The sequence below is a fragment of the Medicago truncatula genome, chromosome 2, assembly GCF_003473485.1.
Source record: "Medicago truncatula cultivar Jemalong A17 chromosome 2, MtrunA17r5.0-ANR, whole genome shotgun sequence".
In the NCBI taxonomy this organism is placed as follows: Eukaryota; Viridiplantae; Streptophyta; class Magnoliopsida; order Fabales; family Fabaceae; genus Medicago; species Medicago truncatula.
In genome coordinates, this window is record NC_053043.1 from 22,037,817 (window position 1) to 22,058,737 (window position 20,921).

The window sequence follows — 20,921 nt, forward strand, 5'->3', positions numbered from 1 at the left end:
CTCAAGATTGCAGCTTTTGACCGCCTAATAAGCACGGTGCTCAATTTCCATTGGAAGATGACATGCCTTATCAAACACCGATCGATATGGAGACATCCCTATAGATGTCTTGTAGGCTGTCCTCTGTGCCCACAACGCTTCATCTAGCCTGCGGCTCCAGTCCTTTCTATTAGGTTGCACCATCTTCTCAAGGATCTGCTTGATCTCCCTGTTCGAGATTTCTGCCTGACCATTAGTTTGGGGGTGATATGCTGTAGAAACTCTGTGCACAACCCCATACTTATTTAGCAACGTCTCCATGGTGCGGTTACAAAAATGAGTGCCTTGGTCACTTATGATGGCTCGAGGTATTCCAAACCTGCAAAAAATATTAGACCTGACAAAATCTTCAACAACTCTACAATCATTAGTACGAGTGGGGATTGCTTCAACCCAATTTGAAACATAATAAACAACAAGTAAAATATAAAGAAAACCAAAAGAGGAAGGAAAAGGACCCATAAAATCAATACCCCATACATCAAAGACCTCGCAGAAAAGCATCGGTTGTTGAGGCATTTCACTCTTACGAGTGATGTTTGTACCTGCTCTCTGACACTGCTCACAAGTGCGGTAAGTCTCAAAAGCATCCTTGAAAAGGGTGGGCCAAAAGAAGCCTGAGTCTCGCACTTTCCTAGCTGTGCGTTGTGGCCCGAAATGTCCTCCTACATGTGAAGCATGACAAAAATGAAGAATAGATGCAATTTCATGGTCAGGGATACATCTCCTAATTACCTGGTCACTACAAAATTTCTACAAATATGGGTCGTCCCACATATAGTGTTTTGCATCACATTTTAATTTATCAATTTGTGCACGTGATGCATGTGCTGGTACAACTCTCGCAACTAGATAATTTACCAAGTCAGCAAACCAGGGAGTAATATGTTACAACTGTAAAAGTTGCTCATCAGGAAAATCATCTTGAATGGGGAGGGGTTCCTCAACCCTTTCTATTATGCTCAGGTGGTCTGCTACCAGGTTTTTAGCTCCACTTTTATCTTTAATCTCCAAATCAAATTCTTGGAGAAACTATATCCACCGAATCAGTCTTGGTTTTTGTAACACCCCGTTACCCAAAATCAATTTAGTAATAAATAATTCACATCAGAGTAAATCCCAAACGGGCATGTCACACTACATTTTCAAAATTTCTTAAATAGAATATAAAATCTATTTAATAAACATCCATCAAAATCATCATTTATTTAGCAGCGGAATATTCTCATCAAAACAACAACAACTGTTTAAACCTCCATAATAAATTCCTGGCATAAAAGCCTTAACATCATAAATCCAACAAACATAGGGCTACATCAGCAAGTCTCAAAATATGATACATAAAGAATGAAACATAAATAAAGTAAACTCATCCCAAATGTATCAGAGCCCTAGACACTTGAGCCACCACCAACTACTCAGGATCACCTGCAAGTTACCCATAGGAAGGGCAACATTTTCAAGCAGAAGGGGTGAGATTCACAACAAAAATATAGATAAATAATTCATCAATTTGAATCTAACACCCTATCATAATAATAATTCATCAACATATATAAATATCATCATTATCAACATCAACAACATTCGGTAATTAAAACCAATAACTGCAACTCATGCAACACTCGACACCTCCACCAAGACTCCTCTACAATGCATGTGGTACCATATCCAGGGCCGAGGCCCTCACCGCTATAGAATGGTTAAAGCATTCATTTTCAGGACATAAGTCCTCACCACTAAACACCGCTTTGAACAACTAGTGTTCCACCGCTTTGAACGACAAGGCGTTCCAGAGCCGAAGCTCTCCTGCTTTTATGCTTATGCAACTGACCCACTTGTGTATATCTACATACAACTCAACCAATGCATATATATGTATATGACTCACCACTCCATAATGCAACATCATGTATAACTTAATTAAATAGAAGCATACATCCCAGTCAACAACAACCATTATAATCAATCATTCCAGAAAAATGCACAATTTAATCAAAATCATGCTTAAACATCAATACCAATCAACAATAATCAATTAAACACAAACAACTCAGAAAACTAGGTAACTCGCCTCGCGAGTACATCTACTCGCTATGGCGAGCACAAGAAAAAGGCTGCTCGCCGTGGCGAACTCAAGGCGAACCCAAAACAGGTGCTCTCGGGAGTTTTGATATTTTTCTCACTAAATCTTCCTTTTTAAGTTCCCTATTCATCTTTTTAATCTGAAAATTGTCCCAGACCTCTCTAAAATCATCTAAGTACTTAAAACTATCCAATTTACAGTTTATAACAACACTTCAAAAATCATGGTCTCTCAGGCACATACTCGCCATGGCGAGTTGTTCTGCTCGCGAGGCGAGCCATGAAGATTGTTCACCCGCGAGGCGGGAAAGTCTACTCGCCTAGGCGAGCGATGAATATCAGCACGACCAGAACCCATAATTTTCCCCAAAATCCCAATTTTCTCAATTTCCCTCCCCAAATCAGTTTACAGATACTATACTAAGTGCTGTATGTAACGCCCACTTTTATTTAATTAATTATTTAATCAAGTTTAGACGAATTATATTATATTTATATAATATATGTGTGATTTTTTATGATTTATGACGATTTAGATGATTTGGATGAGTTATGTGTTTTGATGATTTTTATGAGGATATGAGATTTATTTTATTGTTTAATAAAATAAGATTTGAAAATAAAATAAAATATTTAGTTAAGGACTGTTTTGAGATTTTAGAGAGTTTTGGGGGAGAAAGTGAGATAAGATAAGATTTTAGGAGGAGATATAAAATGGAAAACCTAGTCTTAGAAAAATTAGTATGTACGACTGTTTTTGGAGAAAAGGGAGAAAAAGCCATAGAAGGGAGAATCACCATAGAGAGCTGCGATTTCTTCATACAAGGTAAGGGTGAGACTAACTCTACAATTTTATTAATCATGTAATCCATCCGGTTGTAATTAGCAAGAATTAGGATTGAATTGGAGAAATCGAAAATTAGGTCAAATCCTTAGAATTGATGATTAATCGGTGAAAATTGATTAGATTGATGGAAAAACCGTCCTTTGACCTTAGATTATGTTTAGGATGAATTCTGGAATTGAAATTAGGCTTAGAACTAAGAGATTAGATGAATTTTCGTAGAAAATTGCATTCTGCCCGAGCCTACATTCATCGCTCGCCCTCGCGAACGATGATCCTCGCCTCGCGAGTGATAAAGTTCATCACTCACCACGCAAGCCAATTCCCCTTGCCTCGCGAGTTACAAGTCGTAGCTCGCCACAGCGAGCAATCTTACTCGCCATAGCAAGCATGACCAGAGAGCATGTTAAATTTTGTAATTTTGACTTTTGAGTTGAACCTTAGGTGCTTTTGAGTGCCTTAAGATGTTTATTAAAGATTAGATGATGATTTAGAACGAGATTGAACCTGGTTTAGCTTAGAACAACCTTAGTTGGGATTCTGGCTTGTACTCGCCTCGCGAGCACTTCCAGAACTGAGTGCAAGTTAGGATGTTGCGATCTGTTTTCATAAATTGATTAGTGTTGGACCTTTAGGTAGTAATGTGACCTATTTAAGATGTTAAGTGAAATCTGTGAAGCTGCTATGAACTATTAAGTTGATTATAATGTGATTTAATGATTAAATTGCATTACCTGAAGTATTATTGAATGATCAAGATGTTGTTGAAATGAATTGATATGATGAAGTTATAATGTTGTTGTGATATGATTATGCTGCTATTGTTATTTAACTAAGTTGCATGAGTCTATACAAGATGATTAAGATGATGTTGAACGCCAAATTATTGGATGTATATGAGATGATGATTAAGATGTTTTAGATGATTGAGTCCATGCATTAGCATACATTTGTTGGGGGCTCATGCCCTGGAGCTTTGTACTCACCATGATGGAGCATTTGCTCAAAATATTGTTGGGGGCTTATGCCCTTAAAGTATATTAATACTATAATGCTGGGGGCTCATGCCCTGTATTGGTACCACATGCATATAAGAGGTTTAGGTTGCATGGTCGCATTGTCGAGTCAAATGATGTTATGATATTTATGAAGATAGAATGAAGTGATTACTTGATATTTTATTATCAATGATGCTATGATGTTTAAGATGATTATGTTTAAGATGATTATGTTGAAGATGTTTATGTTGTTAATTGCGATTTGTTGAATTATATTGATTAATATTATTGTTTTGTGAAATCTCACCCCTTCTGCTTGGAAATGTTGCTCTTCGTATGAGTAACTTGCAGGTGATCGAGCTTAGTGTGCAGTGTTGCTGTCGTGAGTGACCTTGCCTCACTGAGTCGTCTAGGTTGCTCTGATACGTAACGGGATGGGGTTTATGTTATGCATGCTTCATTCTTTTACGTGTTCATTTATGATGTCTAACTGAACTTTATGAGATGTTTTAATGAGGCCTGCGTGCCAAGACTTTATTAATGATGATGAACTTATCCGCTGCGAGTTTTGAAATAATTATGTTGAAAGATAATTTGTTAATTATCTGTTTTATGATTTTTACAAGTGTAGCATTCTGTTATTTGATGATTACTCTGATAATATGTTGAAATTTTTATATTGGGAAAATGGGGTGTTACACTGTATGCAACCAGAACCTAATTTTAACATCAAAACAGCAATCTCTGCACTCAACCCCACTAATTCAACATAAACCTAAAATTCCCAATTTTCTACCAAAACCTGTTAAACTCAAAATCAGAATTCAGAATCTATACTAATGAAGCAAACCTCACCCTTACCTTAGAATTGCAGAAAGAAACGCACAACAATTGATGAACTTGACTCTACTTGATCTTCTCTCCCTTTTTCCCAAAACTGACAGTTTTTCACGTAAAACGTTTCTGACTCTTTCTTTCTTTCTTAACTCCCTACTTAACTTCCCTTTATTTTATTTACTCCCCCTTGATTCTAATAAATATTAATAATTCCCCAAACTCCAAAATAATATTAAATTCCCACTTATTCTAATTATTATAAAATAAACTATATAATAAAATATAACACACCACATAAATCAAAAATATTAAATAAAATCATTTAAAAGACTCTAAATAAATCAAAATAATTAAATAACGACTAGGGCGTTACAGTTTTGCCTCCAGCTTCTTTAGTAAGAACTTCAAAGTTGCATGGTCAGTAAAAACAACTACCTTGGAACCTAGCAAATATGATCTAAATTTATCAAGAGCAAACACAATTGCTAAAAGTTCTTTTTCAATGGTAGTATAGTTAGACTGCGCAGAATCTAAAGTTCTAGAAGCATAATAAATAACATGGGCAGCCTTGTCAACTCTTTATGCAAGGACTGCTCCCACTGCATAATTAGATGCGTCACACATAATTTCAAAGTGGAGAGTCCAGTTAGGTTGTTGAATGATTGGAGTAGATGTCAATGCTTTCTATAAGCAATCAAACACCCCCTTGCATCTGTCATCAAAGGAAAAATTGACATCCTTTTGCAGCAAGTGTGATAGAGGAAGAGCTATCTTGCTGAAATCCTTGATAAAGCACTTGTAAAAACCTGCATGACCAAGAAAGGAACGAATCTCGCGAATGCAAGATGGGTAAGGCAAATTAGAAATCACATCAAGTTTTGCAGGATCCACTTCCATCCCTTTTTGAGAGATCACATGCCCCAACACTATGCCTTGTTCAACCATAAAATGACATTTTTCATAATTCAAAACAAGATTAGATTCGATGCATCTTTGCAGAACTTTGTCCAAACTTTTCAGACAATCATCAAAAGAAGATCCATAAACAGTGAAATCATCCATAAAAACTTCTATGCAATTTTCAATAAAATCAGAAAAAAAAATACTAAGCATACACCGTTGGAAAGTTCCAGGTGTATTGCCTAGGCCGAAGGGCATCCTCCAGTAAGCAAATGTGCCAAATGGGCATGTGAAAGTGGTTTTTTCTTGGTCCTCTGATGTTATGTGAATTTGAAAGTAATCTGAAAAACCATCAAGAAAACAATAATGTGATTTAACTGCCAACCGTTCAAGCATCTGGTCAATGAATGGTAAAGGAAAATAGTCCTTGCGGGACGCTTGGTTGAGTCTCCTATAATCTATGCACACTTTCCAACTATTTTGAACTCTGGTGGGTATAAGCTCATTGTTCTCATTCTTAACCACTGTGAGTCCAGTTTTCTTGGGAACTACTTGCACTGGACTCACCCACTGACTATCAGAGATGGGGTAGATAATGCCAGCTTGTAACAACTTGGTTACTTCTTTTTTCGCAACATCTAAAATAAAGGGGTTAAGTCTCCTCTGTGGCTGCCTCAATGGTTTTGCTCCATCTTCTAATAGTATTCTATGCATACACATGGAAGGGCTAATCCCAAGAATATCAGCTAAGGTCCAACCAATGGCTTTCTTATGGGTTTTCAATATATCCAACAACTTCCCCTCTTTTTCAGCTTCAAGATTTGAAGAGATAATAACAGGTAATGTCTCACTCTCTCCTAAATACGCATATTTCATGTTTTGAGGGAGTGGTTTGAACTCTAAAGTGGGTGGCTTCTCGATGGATGGTAGTGGCATGGTAGAAGAATCTGCAGTAATGTCAACATTAGAAACATCATGTATATCAATGGAAGAAACAATACAAGCATGATTAGTGACATTATCAGTGCAAGTATCATCAGTGATTATGTCAAGAACACAAGTGTTTGTGTTATCAGTGTCAGTGCCATCAGTAACATCATGACTATCAACCTGTAAATCAGTTTCCACACATGTTGAACATCAGTGCAACTTTCACAAGTGTAAGTGTCATGAATGTCATAAAAGGAGGGAGAATCTGCAGTAAACTCATCAGCACACTCATCATCAATTATGTCAGCAAGTAACTCTAAGGCAAAGAGAGAGTGCTCTTCATTAGGGTGTTTCATTGCATCAAAGATGTTGAAGTTAATTATGTTATCCCCAAATTCCATAGAGAGTGTCCCTGCATAAACATCAATTTTTGTTCGAGCAGTTCTCAAAAATGGTCTGCCAAAAATGAGAGTTGCCTTAGTGGAACTCGTTTCTCTTTGCATGTCAAGGATGTAAAAATCTGTAGGAAAAATTAGATCATTATCTTTAACAAGCACATCCTCCACAACACCTTTCGGGCGGGTAATGCTCCTGTTTGCAAGTTGAATGACAAAACCTGTAGGCTGCAAAGGACCAAGAGAAAGAGAGTTGGGTATAATATTAATGGAAGATCCCAAATCCAACATGCAATTCCCAAATTCTATATCTCTTATGGTACAAGGAATAGTAAAAACTCCAGGGTCTTCACATTTCTCAGGCAGGCATGTCTGCTGTATAATTGCAGAGACATTCCTACTCATGTTAACCCTAGACTTCCCTTTCAGCTTCCTTTTGTTAGTGCACATCTCCTTCAGAAACGTTGCATATTTTGGAATTTGTTTAATTGCCTCAAGGAGAGGAATGTTAACTTCAACCTTCTTGAAGATATCCAAAATCTCCCTTTCTTTGTGTACCTGATCCATCTTCTTGCTCTTCACGACTCTCTGAGGAAAGGGAAGTGGTATAGACTGCTCATCCTCTTCATCAGGTTCAGAGGTAGGTGAGTTAGGTCTAGGTGCAGGTGGATAAGCATGAGTTTGCTTATTTTTATCAATTTTTTCATTTTTTTCGCCACTCGTTTCTGCACTTGTACCTACTGCTACATCAACATTCTTACCAGACCTAAGGGTGATTGAACTGACATTTGGGTTTGGTATAGTTTGGGCAGGGAGATTCCAGGAGCCCTGAGTTTGCATTTGGTTCATAGCAGTTGCCAGTTGTCCGACCTGTGTTTTCAGATCGTTAATAGATGTGGTTGTTGTCTGTTGGTATTGGATTTGCTGTGTAGTCAATTGCTTGACAAGGATGGTATGCTCTGGCGATTTTCAAGCGATTTCTATTTACTGTTCATTTGCCATCTTCTCCAGCTTCCTTCCCTGTTAGGTAAGATTCTTCACCTCCTTTTTTCTCCGATCATGTCCAAACAAATTGTTGTTTCTTGGCCTTGTCTCCGTTTCATTGATCCACCTCCTAATCCTCCAGAAAAATAACCAAAATCTGCCATTGACTCAAACCCTAAGATTAAATCCATTAACGATGTCTCAGCTGATTTACCAAAAACTCTCCTAGTTGCCCATCAATCCAGAATCGCAAACACCATAACATACTCAGATGCAGCCAAAACCATCCCTCCATCCACCCAGAAATCCACCAAAACGTTTGCTCAGGCGTTGTCCAATCTATGCAATATTCCTACATCCTAGTTGCCTCAACCGGTCTTAAAGGGGGATAACTTTGCTATTGCTATTCCTGAGGATGAGGTTCTTGCTGGAATCGAAGCATGCAAATTCAATCTTCATGCTAGGGTTATTTGGCCAAAAGGGTCTCCACCACTCACTGTTCATGCACTGCACGCTAAGCTTGGTCTGTCGTGGAAGGATTTGAAGAAATGGGGTGTTTCCTCTATTGGTAAGGGCTTCTTTGAATTCTCTTTTTCATGTTTAGAAGATGTTAAGAGAGTCAGATCGGTTCCGTCGTGGAACTTAAACCCAGGGGTTCTAAAACTCTTTGCTTGGACACCAAACTTCAGCCCTAGTTTGCAGAACACTAACTCTTCACAAGTTTGGCTTAGAATCTACGGCCTATCACAAGAATATTGGCGTCCTAAAATCATTTTTGTTATTGCCAATAGTGTAGGCACACCAATTTGTACTGATATTGCTACATCTAAACCTATGATGGGTCGAACCTTTGGGCATTTTGTTAGGGTTTTGGTTGATATGGATTTCACTCAACAACTTCGTTATAAGGTGTTGGTTGAAAGGAAAGATTTTGCTTTCTTTGTGGATTTGGAATACGAAAAACCTCCCTGATGTGTGTTCCCACTGTTTAAAAATTGGACACAATGTTGATTCTTGTAGGCTTTTGACCAAAGAAAACACGGTCCCTATTGTCAAAAACAAAACTCAGGAGGTGCAAAAGGTGTTTAATATCATTAATGATGGAAGGCAGAAACAGGGCACCCTCTTAAATGACCCTATAGTTGTTGAAGAAGAGGTCATTATGGGTTTGGATAAGAATGTGAATGCATCTGGCCCTAGCAAACAGATTGAGAAGAAAAAGAATACTGCACATGTTACTGTTGAAGTGGAAAGTAGTAATAAGTTTCAGGCATTGGTTCAAAAGAGTTTGGTAGATGATTTGCAGAAGGATGCTGAACTAGAAGCCGAAGTTAATGAGGCTTTGGCAAATCAAGATGATCATATTGCCGTAGAGGATGATGAAAGTGATAGAAGCTCTTCTGAATTTGTTGAGAACACTCAAGCTCAGTCCAGTCAAGGTCCGGTTATTGTGCCTATTGACAATGCTCTTCCTAGTAGTTCTACTGAAACAGATAGGTTTTTGGAAATTGAAAGAAATAACAAAGAGTTTCTCGAGAATTCATGGGCTAATATTGCTTTCGATAAAGAAGAGGACCAGAGACTACTCAAGCAGCTGGAAAACGATCCACATGAAGGATTCCAAGAAGTCAGAAGATCCAAAGGTAAAGTTATTAAGAAACAGTCCCTTGTGAAAAGTAATTATATAACTAGAAACAAGTCTGGTAACCCTAAACCCTTCAGATGAAATTCATCTATTGGAATATTAGAGGGTTAGCTAACTCTCCCTCTAGACTTGCACTTCATAACCTTATTTTAACCAACAAACCAGATTTTGTTTTTATCTCTGAGCCCTGGATGTCTTTTGATTGTTTCCCTTTTGTTTGGCTAAATAGATTAGGGTTTAAGCTTTTCTCCAAGAACTCCAGAGAAAATCTTCTCCCTAATTTATGGTGCTTTTGTCTATCTTCATTTTCCCCCACCATCCTAGACATAGACGATCAACAAGTATCCTTTTCCCTTAACATAAATAACCTTGAGTTTTGTTTTTCTGCTATTTATGCCTCTACTAGTAATACTAGAAGGAAAGACATATGGCACAAGCTTAATCTACTTCAGTCTCAACACCTTAACCCCTGGTGCTTCATAGGTGATTACAACACTATTTTAGGCGCACATGAACATAATGGTTCATTCTCCCCAGCCAGACCTCCTATGCTTGATTTTTTAAATTGGACTGATTCATATGACTTAATTCATATTCCTACTAGAGGTGCTTTCTTCACTTGGGACAATGGAAGATCAGGGAGAAGGCATACTAAAAGGAGACTAGATAGATCCATATGCAATCAGACTATGCTTGATTCTTGTTCATCCATTTCTTGCTCCACCCTCCTTAAGACTACATCTGACCACTATCCCTTGTTGCTTGAATTTAAGACTGATGAAAAGAGCTCATCAACAATTCCTGGAATGAAAACATCGTAGGGTGCCCTTTGTATGTTTTAACTAGCAAGCTGAAAAATCTTAAAGTTAGATTGAAAAGATGGAACAAAAATGTTTTTGGGAATGTGAACTCTTCTGTTACTGAAGCTGAGCAAACGTTACAAATTATTCAAAGTCAGATACACACTCATGGTCACACGGATGAGCTTATGGCTGATGAAAAGAAAGCTCAAACCACTTTAATTGAGGCATTGCACAGACAAGAGGTTTTCTGGCAGGAAAAAGCTAGAGTTAGCTGGTATTTGAATGGTGATAGAAATACAAAGTATTTTCACAGAGTTACCAAAATAAAAAATAAAACCAAAGTTATAGCAAATATTAGACACAATGATGAAATCATATCAGATCCTCAAAGAATATCTCAGCATGTAGTGTCATACTATAATAATTTGTTTTTTTCCCTAAACACTTTTTTGCAGGAACAGGTTCTTGTGGATGAAGTCATCCCGAAGCTAATTGATGAAACCTCTAACAACCTGATGACCATGATTCCCTCAGAGGGACAAGTGAAAAACGAAGTGTTTAATCTCAATCAAGATGGTGCTCCTGGACCAGATGGGTTTGGTGCTTGTTTTTATCAAAGTTACTGGGAAATCATTAAAAAGGATGTGTATGCTGCAGTGCTTCAGTTTTTTCAATCTGGCTGGCTCCCTCCAACCTACAATTCAAACACTATTATCCTTATTCCTAAAACCTCCAATGCTACTAGTGTGGATCAATACAGGCCAATTGCTCTAGCCAATTTCAAATTTAAGATCATTACTAAAATTCTTGCAGATAGACTGTCTCAAATCATGCCAGCTTTAATTTCTAAGGAACAAAGAGGGTTTATTAAAGGGAGAAATATAAAAGACTGCATTGTCTTGACCTCGGAGGCCATTAATGTTTTGGATAGAAGATGATTTGGAGGGAATTTAGCTCTTAAAATTGATGTTTCAAAAGCTTTTGATACATTAAGATGGGATTTTTTGATCAAAGTTCTTCAAGCTTTTGGGTTTCACCAAACCTTTTGTAAGTGGATCACTTGTATTTTACACTCCGCTAATATTTCAATCTCTATCAATGGATCTCAGGAAGGCTTTTTCAAATGCAATAGGGGTGTCAGACAGGGGGACCCGCTATCACCCCTCCTATTTTGCTTAGCTGAGGAAGTATTGAGTAGGGGAATTTCCAAACTCGTGGATGAGGGAAAGGTGGATTTAATGACTGCATCCAGGAATGCTCACATACCTTCACATTGTTTTTATGTTGATGATCTTATGGTTTTCTGTAAAGGGAAGTTATCCAGTCTTCAAGCTTTGAAAGAGTTATTCTTTAGATACGCTTTATGTTCCGGTCAAGTCATGAATCTCAACAAGTCTTCAATTTTTTCTGGCGGCGTCTCAGATGCAAGATTAAATCAAATGGTGGAGCTTCTAGGTTTCTCTATTGGCTCTTTACCTTTTACATATCTTGGTGCCCCCATCTTTAAGGGGAAACCTAAAAAAATGCACTTCCAGCCTATTGCCGATAAAGTGAAAATTAAGCTTGCTAATTGGAAAGCTTCGTTGCTATCTTTAGCAGGCAGAGTTCAGTTAGTAAAGTCTGTTGTCCAAAGTATGCTTATTCACACAATGAGCATATACTCTTGGCCAGTCAGTCTGTTAAGAGACATGGAGAGATGGATTAAAAATTTCATATGGAGTGGTGATGTGCAAAAAAGAAAACTGGTGACCGTCGCTTGGAAGAAGGTTTGTACCAGTTATGATGAAGGTGGTCTAGATATTCGATCTCTGGTCACTCTAAATGAAGCCTCCAATTTAAAAATATGTTGGGATTTGATGCAATCTGAAGAGCAATGGGCGCATGTTCTCAGAAGCAGGGTTCTCATAAGCTCTAACTGCATTAATCATCACATCTTTTCTTCCATCTGGAGTGGCGCTAAAAATGAATACAATACCCTAAGGGATAACTCTACTTGGCTCGTAGGAGATGGTAAGTCAATCAATTGTTGGCTGGACTCTTGGTGTGAAGATATCCTGGCCCAATATTTCAATCTGACAGCTGATCAACTATCTAACCTTCCAAAAAACCTTTCTTGCTTCATTCACAATGGTTGTTGGTTCTTCCCTACTGATATTATTCGAAGGTTTCCTACACTAGAGACACTTGCAGCCCGTATCACCATCCCTAGACAATCTGGCCGCGACAAGCTTATATGGAAACATAGCACAAATGGTACCTTGTCTCTTAAGGATGCTTACAATTTCAAAAATCCAGGCATCCAAAGATTAGTTGGGCAAAGTTGATTTGGTCTTCTGATATTCCAGCTTCCAAATCAATAATGGTTTGGCGTATGATGCTTAATAAGTTGCCCACTTATGACATTCTTGCGACTAGAGGTTTTCAGTTTCCATCTATCTGTTCTCTCTGTTAATCCTCAACAGAAACGGCTTTCCATCTTTTCCTTGAGTGTAGTTATGCAAAACACTTGTGGAACTGGTTCGCGGGTATCATCAACTGCACCTTCAATTTCCAATCTTTGCAAGATATTTGGAATGTTAGTATTGGCTCTTGGAATCCACAATGCAAGACGGTCATCATTGCTACTATCATATACATCTTGAATGGAATTTGGTATGCCAGAAATCAACTTAGATTCCAAAACAAGAATATCTTATGGCAAACTTCTATTGCAACTATTTTGTCAAACACATCCTTAACAGGTAATCTCTCAAAGTCTGTTGTGTATGCCAATGTTTCAAATTTCATGCTTCTGAGAAGGTTGAATGTCACTCTACACCCTCCTAAAGCGCCCAAGGTGATTGAAGTCGTATGGCAGCCTCCACCATCAAATTGGACCAAATGCAACACTGATGGTTCAACAAATGGGAACTTATCGTCATGTGGAGGAATATTTCGAAACAACAACTCGGAGCTTCTGATTTGTTTTTGCGAAAACAATGGTCAAGGAAATGCCTTACATGCTGAAATTTCTGGTGCAATGTGTGCAATAGAGCTGGCAGACACCTTTAGTTGGAAGAACCTTTGGCTAGAGGCTGACTCTGAGCTAGTCATTAAAGCCTTTAAGAATCCCTCTATTGTCCCTTGGAGTCTCAAGAACAGATGGATGAATTGTATTCTCTTAACTACAAAGATGAATTTTATGGCCACTCACATTTATAGGGAAGGAAATCAGTGCGCAGATGCATTGGCCAACTATGGTCATAATGTAGATCACTTGACAATTTGGTTTAATGTGCCTGATAGTATAAGATCTTTCTATGTAAAAAATAGGCTAGGCATGCCTAACTTCCGATTTGTAACCTTTTGAAGGGGTTTTGGTTTGGTCCCCCCTGCTCTCTTGTTTTTCTTCTTCTTTATATATATATATATATATATATATATATATATATATATATATATATATATATTTCTTTTGGTAGTCTAGCATTTTGCTAGGTACCTTTTTGGTTTAAAAAAAATAAAAATTGCTTGACAAGGTCCTCCAATGAGGGTCCAGAAGTAGCCACTGCTGGTGGTGGCGTAGGTTGAGTAGGCTGGGGAAGTGGTACCTGCAACTGTTGTTGCAATTGTTGCGTGGTTGGATTTCCATACCGCATAAACTGATGGTTCCTCCATTTGGGATCATACTTGTTTGTTGAAAGGTCATGGACATTGTACCTATTTTGGTTGTTGCCTTGGTTGTACACAATCGCTGCGTATGCTTGAGGCAACTCAGTTATGGAATCATCTTGTAAGATGGGACATGTATATGTCGGATGCTCAGGGGAGGTGCAAATGCCACATACCCTTTATGTCTGGGTCTTTCCTAAAGCCAATTGTTTTGAATGAAAATACTATAAAGAATAAACTATTCAAAGTCAAATAACAATTTTTTTTTGAAAGGAAGTCAAATAACAGTTATAGAAATTTGTTTATTAATTTAAAATAGTTAATGAGAATATTAATGAATGTTTCTGATTCTATTATCGACCAAAATCAATGTTACTTAATTTTTAATTTTTTTTTACCAAAATCAATATTATTGGATTATCTTTTTGACCAAAATCAATGTTACACCTAAAAAAACTATATTCTAGTCTTAGTTAGTTGACCAATGAGTCGGTGTTGTTGCATGAGTTGTAGAGGGTTCGATTGTATTTAGATCGATCCATAAGGGTATTGTAGTAGGGTTTTTTTTCTTGATACAAATATTGTATTGTAATAGGTTATAGTGAAACTTATACTTTTCTTTTCTCCACAAATAAAAAATAATAATTGAAATTAAAAAAAAAAAAACTTAGATACATGTTCCCCTAAAAAAACTTGAATATGTTTTCTCAGATACATGCAGTGTGTATGGATCTTATCTTCCACTTCCACATGTTCAACCCAAGTGACCTACCATAAAACATGTAATAATATCTTTTGTTGAGTATTACGTACTTATAAAATTTATACTATATATTAGCATAAAAAAAAAATTACTACTATGGAGTTATATTTTTTAAAAACAACATAAAGAGGATCTAATATAATTTAGATTGTAAAACCATTCACATTGGAGCTCCGTTATTTGGGTGTTTAAGTGAGTCCCACATGTACACAACATTCATTTTATAATTTTTTAATGTCAATACTTATAAGTACTCAATTCCTCCAACCCAACACCACAACCAAATTTACTAATTGGTCCCACTAATAATTCTATATTATTACATTTCAAAATCACTCGTTTATTTCAATAGAAAATATTAAATGAAATTTACACAAAAAATGAAGAGAGAGACTGTCCTTCTATAGGCACCATTCTCTATAAACACCAATAAAAAGTGAAGCACCCACCATTGTGGATCGTGTAAGGGTAATCAATCCCATATATACAGCCAAGAAAAAGAGAAATAGAGACAAAAACCCTAAAAACAGAAGTTAACCTACACCCATTAAGACAATTTATAAAATTAACACACTACTCATAGAAAAGACAATTTCGATCTTTATTTTTAATATACTTTTAGCTTAAAATTATTCGTTAAGCATTTGTTCATTACTATTAGTATTAGACTATTATGTGCGTATCTCTATATTCATAATAACATTATTGTTAATTAAGTACTAAACAGACAACCCCCATGAAGCATTTCATGAATGATGCATCCAGAGGGATGTTTCCAACCACGAGAAAGAGGTGCAGTGTTTGGTCGAGAGGAGTCAAATGAGACATCAGTTATCACTCATACTTCAGGATCAACTTTTTTGCAGTAGCGAATGATGTTAAATTCGCGAGGCCTCACCAGAGGTGATAAAATATGCATTTCTTCATTCACCTATAACCAAAAAAACATTTAAAATTTGGGAAAAGAATTAATTAATAATCAAGAAGCTTAACATAAATCCAAGTTTGCAAAAAAAATATTATACCAATAATAAAGCTCCATCTCGACTTCCTCGAGAACTGATTTCAAACACTTTGATAGTTTCAGCTTTGGTAACAATTGTTGGGAACAAGTTTGTCCATTTGATCTATAAAGATGGGTTATATATCATTATCTTATTAGTAGATGTATTTCTTCACAAAATATTAATGAAAGAGTTAGTGCTTCGTACTAAAATAGATTTAATTAGAGCCGAAAATTATAGATAAAAACATTGAATTCACTCTCTAATTATTTCAATTAATAAAGTGATAAGAAAATCAATTTTCATCATCAATTTAAAATTTTCTAGTGGTAAATTATAATTGATGCTTACTGAGTCGAGAAATATGCCAACTAACTCTATGCCACTAATCTTCACCAACCCTGAATATTTGGAAGATTCTTCGCACACGTACGCACCTTTAAAATGATTGTTCTTGAGAAAAACTTGCTCGTAACTTTCACGATGAAGAGTGTACCCATCTTGACTATTTGAAGGTTTGCCCCAAAAAGGCTCATTAACTCTCACAAGCCTAACCAATTCATCCATCTTGGTGGAATTTCAAGTTCTCTGTCTCTTGAAAATGATTTTATAGACTTAAGAGCTTGCTCAAACTGAGGTAGTGTTATCTCTTACATTGGTTATTAATCAAAGAAATTACACTTGAACAAACATCACGGCTTGTGAAAAAGTAAATGAAGAACGGAGAAAAGAAGATCCCCAACGAACGCATCAAAACGGGTTTCACTGATGTTTCAACGAATGCAGAAAAGGTTAATAAAAACAAACAGATAGAAAGAAATTAATGAATTAATAGATGGAAAATAGAGAAGTAACACATGTAGAATCATATACCTGTAGTTGAAGAATGGTGATTGGAGATGAATAATCGATCATCGATCAAATGGGTTACAAAGCTAGCGACGACAAAGTGAAAAACCCTAATATTGACTTCTAACACTATGAATCCTAATCACAGTTTAGCCACATCCTAATCTTAATATATAGTGCATGAACGATAAATGTAAATTTTGAATGAAAATACTATAAAGAATAAACTATTCAAAGTCAAATACAATTTTTTTTGAAAGGAAGTCAAATAACAGTTATAGATATTTGTTTATTAATTTAAAATAGTTAATGGGAATATTAATGAATGTTACTAATTCTATTATTGACCAAAATCAATGTTACTTAATTTTTATTTATTTTTTACCAAAATCAATATTATTGGACTCTCTTTTTGACCAAAATCAATGTTACACCTAAAACAACTATATTTTAGTCTGAATTAGTTGACCAATGAGTCGGTGTTGTTGCTTGAGTTGTAGAGGGTTCGATTGTATTTGGATCGATCCATAAGGGTATTGTAGTAGGTTTTCTTTTTCTTGGTACAAATATTGTATTGTAATAGGTTATAGTGAAACTTATACTTTTCTTTTCTCCACAAATAAAAAAAAAAAACTTAGATACATGTTCCCCTAAAAAAAACTTGAATATGTTTTCTTAGATACTTTTCGTGTGATTATTCACATAAAATTCACAATTTATACTTATATCAAACTTTAAGAAAATTATGGATTTAAAAAATCATTGATAGTTATGAGTATTTTATGTGAAGAATCACATAAAAAATATCTAAGGAAATGCACATAAGTTTTCTCCATTGAAAAATATATTACCCTAATTGCTTAAATTCTAAAAATTTCTCTTTAGACACCTTAGATTGCTCACAAGAACCTCAAACTTCCGAGCATACCTCCAAGCCTCCAAGAGTATTTAACCATTGTTCAGGAAGAACGATAATTAATTTTTGTTCATCAATAAATAGTATAACGAGTTGTTTCGATGTTGACATATACAGAAACCAAAACAACACACAAACACAAACCATACAATTTTCCTCCCTACTACAACAAAGCAAACCCATTCAAATTCTTTTATATGGTTGTTTGGTTAGTTGTTCTTTTAAAATTAATATATGGTTGTTTGGGTAGTTGTTAATCAATTAAATGATAGTTTGTTTATTGTGAAATAGATGGTTGTTTTGTAGTTGTTGATCAATTAAAATCTTCTTTTTACTGTGAGCTTAGATTAAATTAAATATTAGTGCAATGTTGTCGTTTAAGAAATAAAATAATACCATGAAAGTTGTATGTATATTTTGTGCTCTAGATGTTTGATGAAATTTTTTAGTTCTTTAGACATAAATCGTAACATAAATTAATGTATGTTTAATACATAGCAATTATGGTATTAACATAAAATAATAGGGTTTTCAGACATTAAAGAGTATTTTGGTTGATATAGATTTGTCTAGTCGCCTTTTCGATGTAAAATGTAATAATGATGGAAGGTGACAATTATGTATTCAAGATTGAGGTAATTTATTACAAGCTTCCTGTGTTTTTATTTCACTGTCGTTTTATTGGTCACAACGTATCTAATTGTTGTTGGTTGAAGTCGAAGCAAGACGTCGTGAAACTTGATCAAGACAAAAAGCACCTTGTGAAGAAAGTGAAAAAATTGGGTTCTACATGTGGTCATGCTCCTATTGCACCGAATACTATAGAAAAAAAAAATGGATTCCAACTGTTATGCCAAAGTAGGTGCAACCAGCTGAAAAAGCCAACAGACGTCGCGCCTACACAAGTTCCTATTTCAAATAATGTTGCACATGAATTTACAACAATAAGTCTTCGAATGAATAATTATATACAACAATATATGTTCGTACAATCAACGATACAACACTATCTATCCAAGCATAGTACACCACTCTTAAACCCATAAGACATCCTTTAGCGGGTACGAACAAGTCCTTGTTGTATATCCATTCGGTCACAAGCTTGCTATCCTACATCCTGACCTGCTGATCTAAAACAATAAGGTTTGGGATGAGACATGATGTCTCAATGAGTTCTACCTAATCCTAGGCTATAGGTAACCTCGGGGAAAACCTATGGTCACCAAGTGTCTAAAATAGAACCTGGTCGTTGATTATACGTGTGTGGACTTGCTTACCTAGACGGTCGTGCATACTAGATCTGTCGTAGGTGCTTCATATCTTAGCTCATAACTCTTGTACTATACATGTCATGGCGGTGAAGGGAACCTAGGACCGCTATGTCGAGATACGAGAAACGCATCAAGACCTAACATAAGTCATTCATGACATGTTCCTAAACTGGACGATTGGGGAATTACTAAGACCGTCGACAATATATCTTCATAACTTGTTCTATTGCATAAGCTTATTCTTATCTCGAAACATATCGTAATCATATCATATTCATTTTTATGTTAGAAGTTAGCGTGTAACAAACAACATTATCTTGGTTCATTTTACGGAGTGCTTCGAGAGGAGTAACCCCGAGTACATTCCCTTACTTGACCGATGAAAACCTAACTAAGGTACATCGGACTCCCTCATTGACGTGCGGGCCTACCTTGCGGAGCGTATCTCGTTCCCCTGACGAGAACCTCTCGTATCCCCCTTGGCGTGGATAATGGAAAGACACGACACCTACATCTTGCTTGAAGTGTTATAACTTATATTTGCTTACTTGTTTACCACGGGTCCATAACCTACCCGATTAGCGGTAAATCAATACGTGCATATTCTTATTCATACATACTTATACCTAATGTACTTAGGTTACATGTTAGCATGGTCATTCTAGACTATATATCTAAGTCGAGGTTCTATAAATTCCCAACACTTAGAGATCATATGCCACCCAAACGTAATACATGTTATTTTACTCTCGTGTACCATGTGTTGCCGATCAATGGTTAAATGTTTGCTCACCTATTTCCCTTTTTTAAACTTGAATAAGAAAACAGTAATAATAAATAGTATTGCAAACACTTACAACATTTCTTGGCAATTCATGGCACAAAGGGGTACTAATTTCTCTAATTCATAAACTAGCATGATCAATGATTCTCACATGGACACACACACAAACCCAAGGTAGGAAAACTATTTAAAGAACTCACATGTATTTACTGAGATTTGCTTCAAGCTTCTAAGCTTCTACACCAAACCCTAGCCCATAGCTTATCACCAACAACTCGATTCCTTGGTTCAGCACAAAACCCATATCAGTCGCCTTACTTCAAACTCCACTTCAGACCTCAATACCGAACCTAAAATCATGAAACCGGTACGAAAATGTCGGGAATTTTGTTAGCTAACCATAGCAATAAAGTTCACTTTCCAAGTTACAGAGAAAGAGTTATTACCGTTTTAGTGAAGCGCTGTCCCAAAACCCGTAAACAAATTCCAGCAGAATCTACCAACTTCAAATGCGTTTTTCGAATCCGTTTCTAACCCGAATCATACAAAGTTTGTGTCCAAGCTGAAGGGAATTGAATGAGGAATCTAAAACTTCAGTAATCAATTAATTTCGGTTTACACAGTAGAAGATACGGCCAAAATACTGCAATTATGTCCTGCGAATTTCACAAAAATTAATCTCTTTTGAGCTTCAACTTAATCTCTACATACAATCCAATTCATTAACACATACTAATCTTTTCTCATAGCTTATAATCGTAAATCCCAAATCAAATTTGAATATGAACTCACCTAATTTGTTGAACACATAAACTGATGAGCTTTATGATTCTCCGTGCTTAAAACCTCTCCTTTTTCAATTCTCCATTAAAAAACCAAGGCTGTAACAGCTTTCACCATTGACAAATCCAATACCCATGGTTCAGTCATTGCTTAATCTTCCTCTTCTTGATTTCAAGTACCCATTAACCCTTAATCATCACTCTAATCAAACATGCAATGGTAGTTGCTTTTCAATTCTTCAAATTATCAAAGAAGGGAGGAAGGTGGGAACTCGACAGAGAGAGGGAAGAAAATAGAAGGATTAGGCTTGCATTAAGGCTCAATGTTATAAGGAGTTCTTTGCATTGATTGAATGTTGATTTTTAACTTGTTTTGATGAAGAATTTGAAAGAATGATGGGGGAGGGATGGAGGCCGAGAGGTTAGAGAGAATGAGAGAGA

The 20,921-nt window shown here is 36.2% G+C and overlaps 1 long non-coding RNA gene across 4 annotated transcripts; it reads right to left on the reverse strand.

The window, feature by feature from the left end:
* Window positions 1-15,265: 15,265 nt before the first annotated feature.
* Window positions 15,266-20,921, reverse strand: LOC25488354 (uncharacterized). Of its 4 annotated transcripts, none has more exons than XR_003008995.2 (6): window positions 20,491-20,921; window positions 20,145-20,354; window positions 19,899-20,048; window positions 16,230-18,773; window positions 15,900-16,001; window positions 15,266-15,805 (listed from the first exon to the last, which is right to left on the reverse strand). It is a non-coding gene; the product is annotated as an uncharacterized lncRNA (long non-coding RNA). The 4 variants fall into 4 exon arrangements; XR_003008994.2 differs by having other exon boundaries at window positions 16,230-16,643; window positions 16,752-20,048; XR_005644120.1 differs by having other exon boundaries at window positions 15,280-15,805; window positions 16,230-16,643.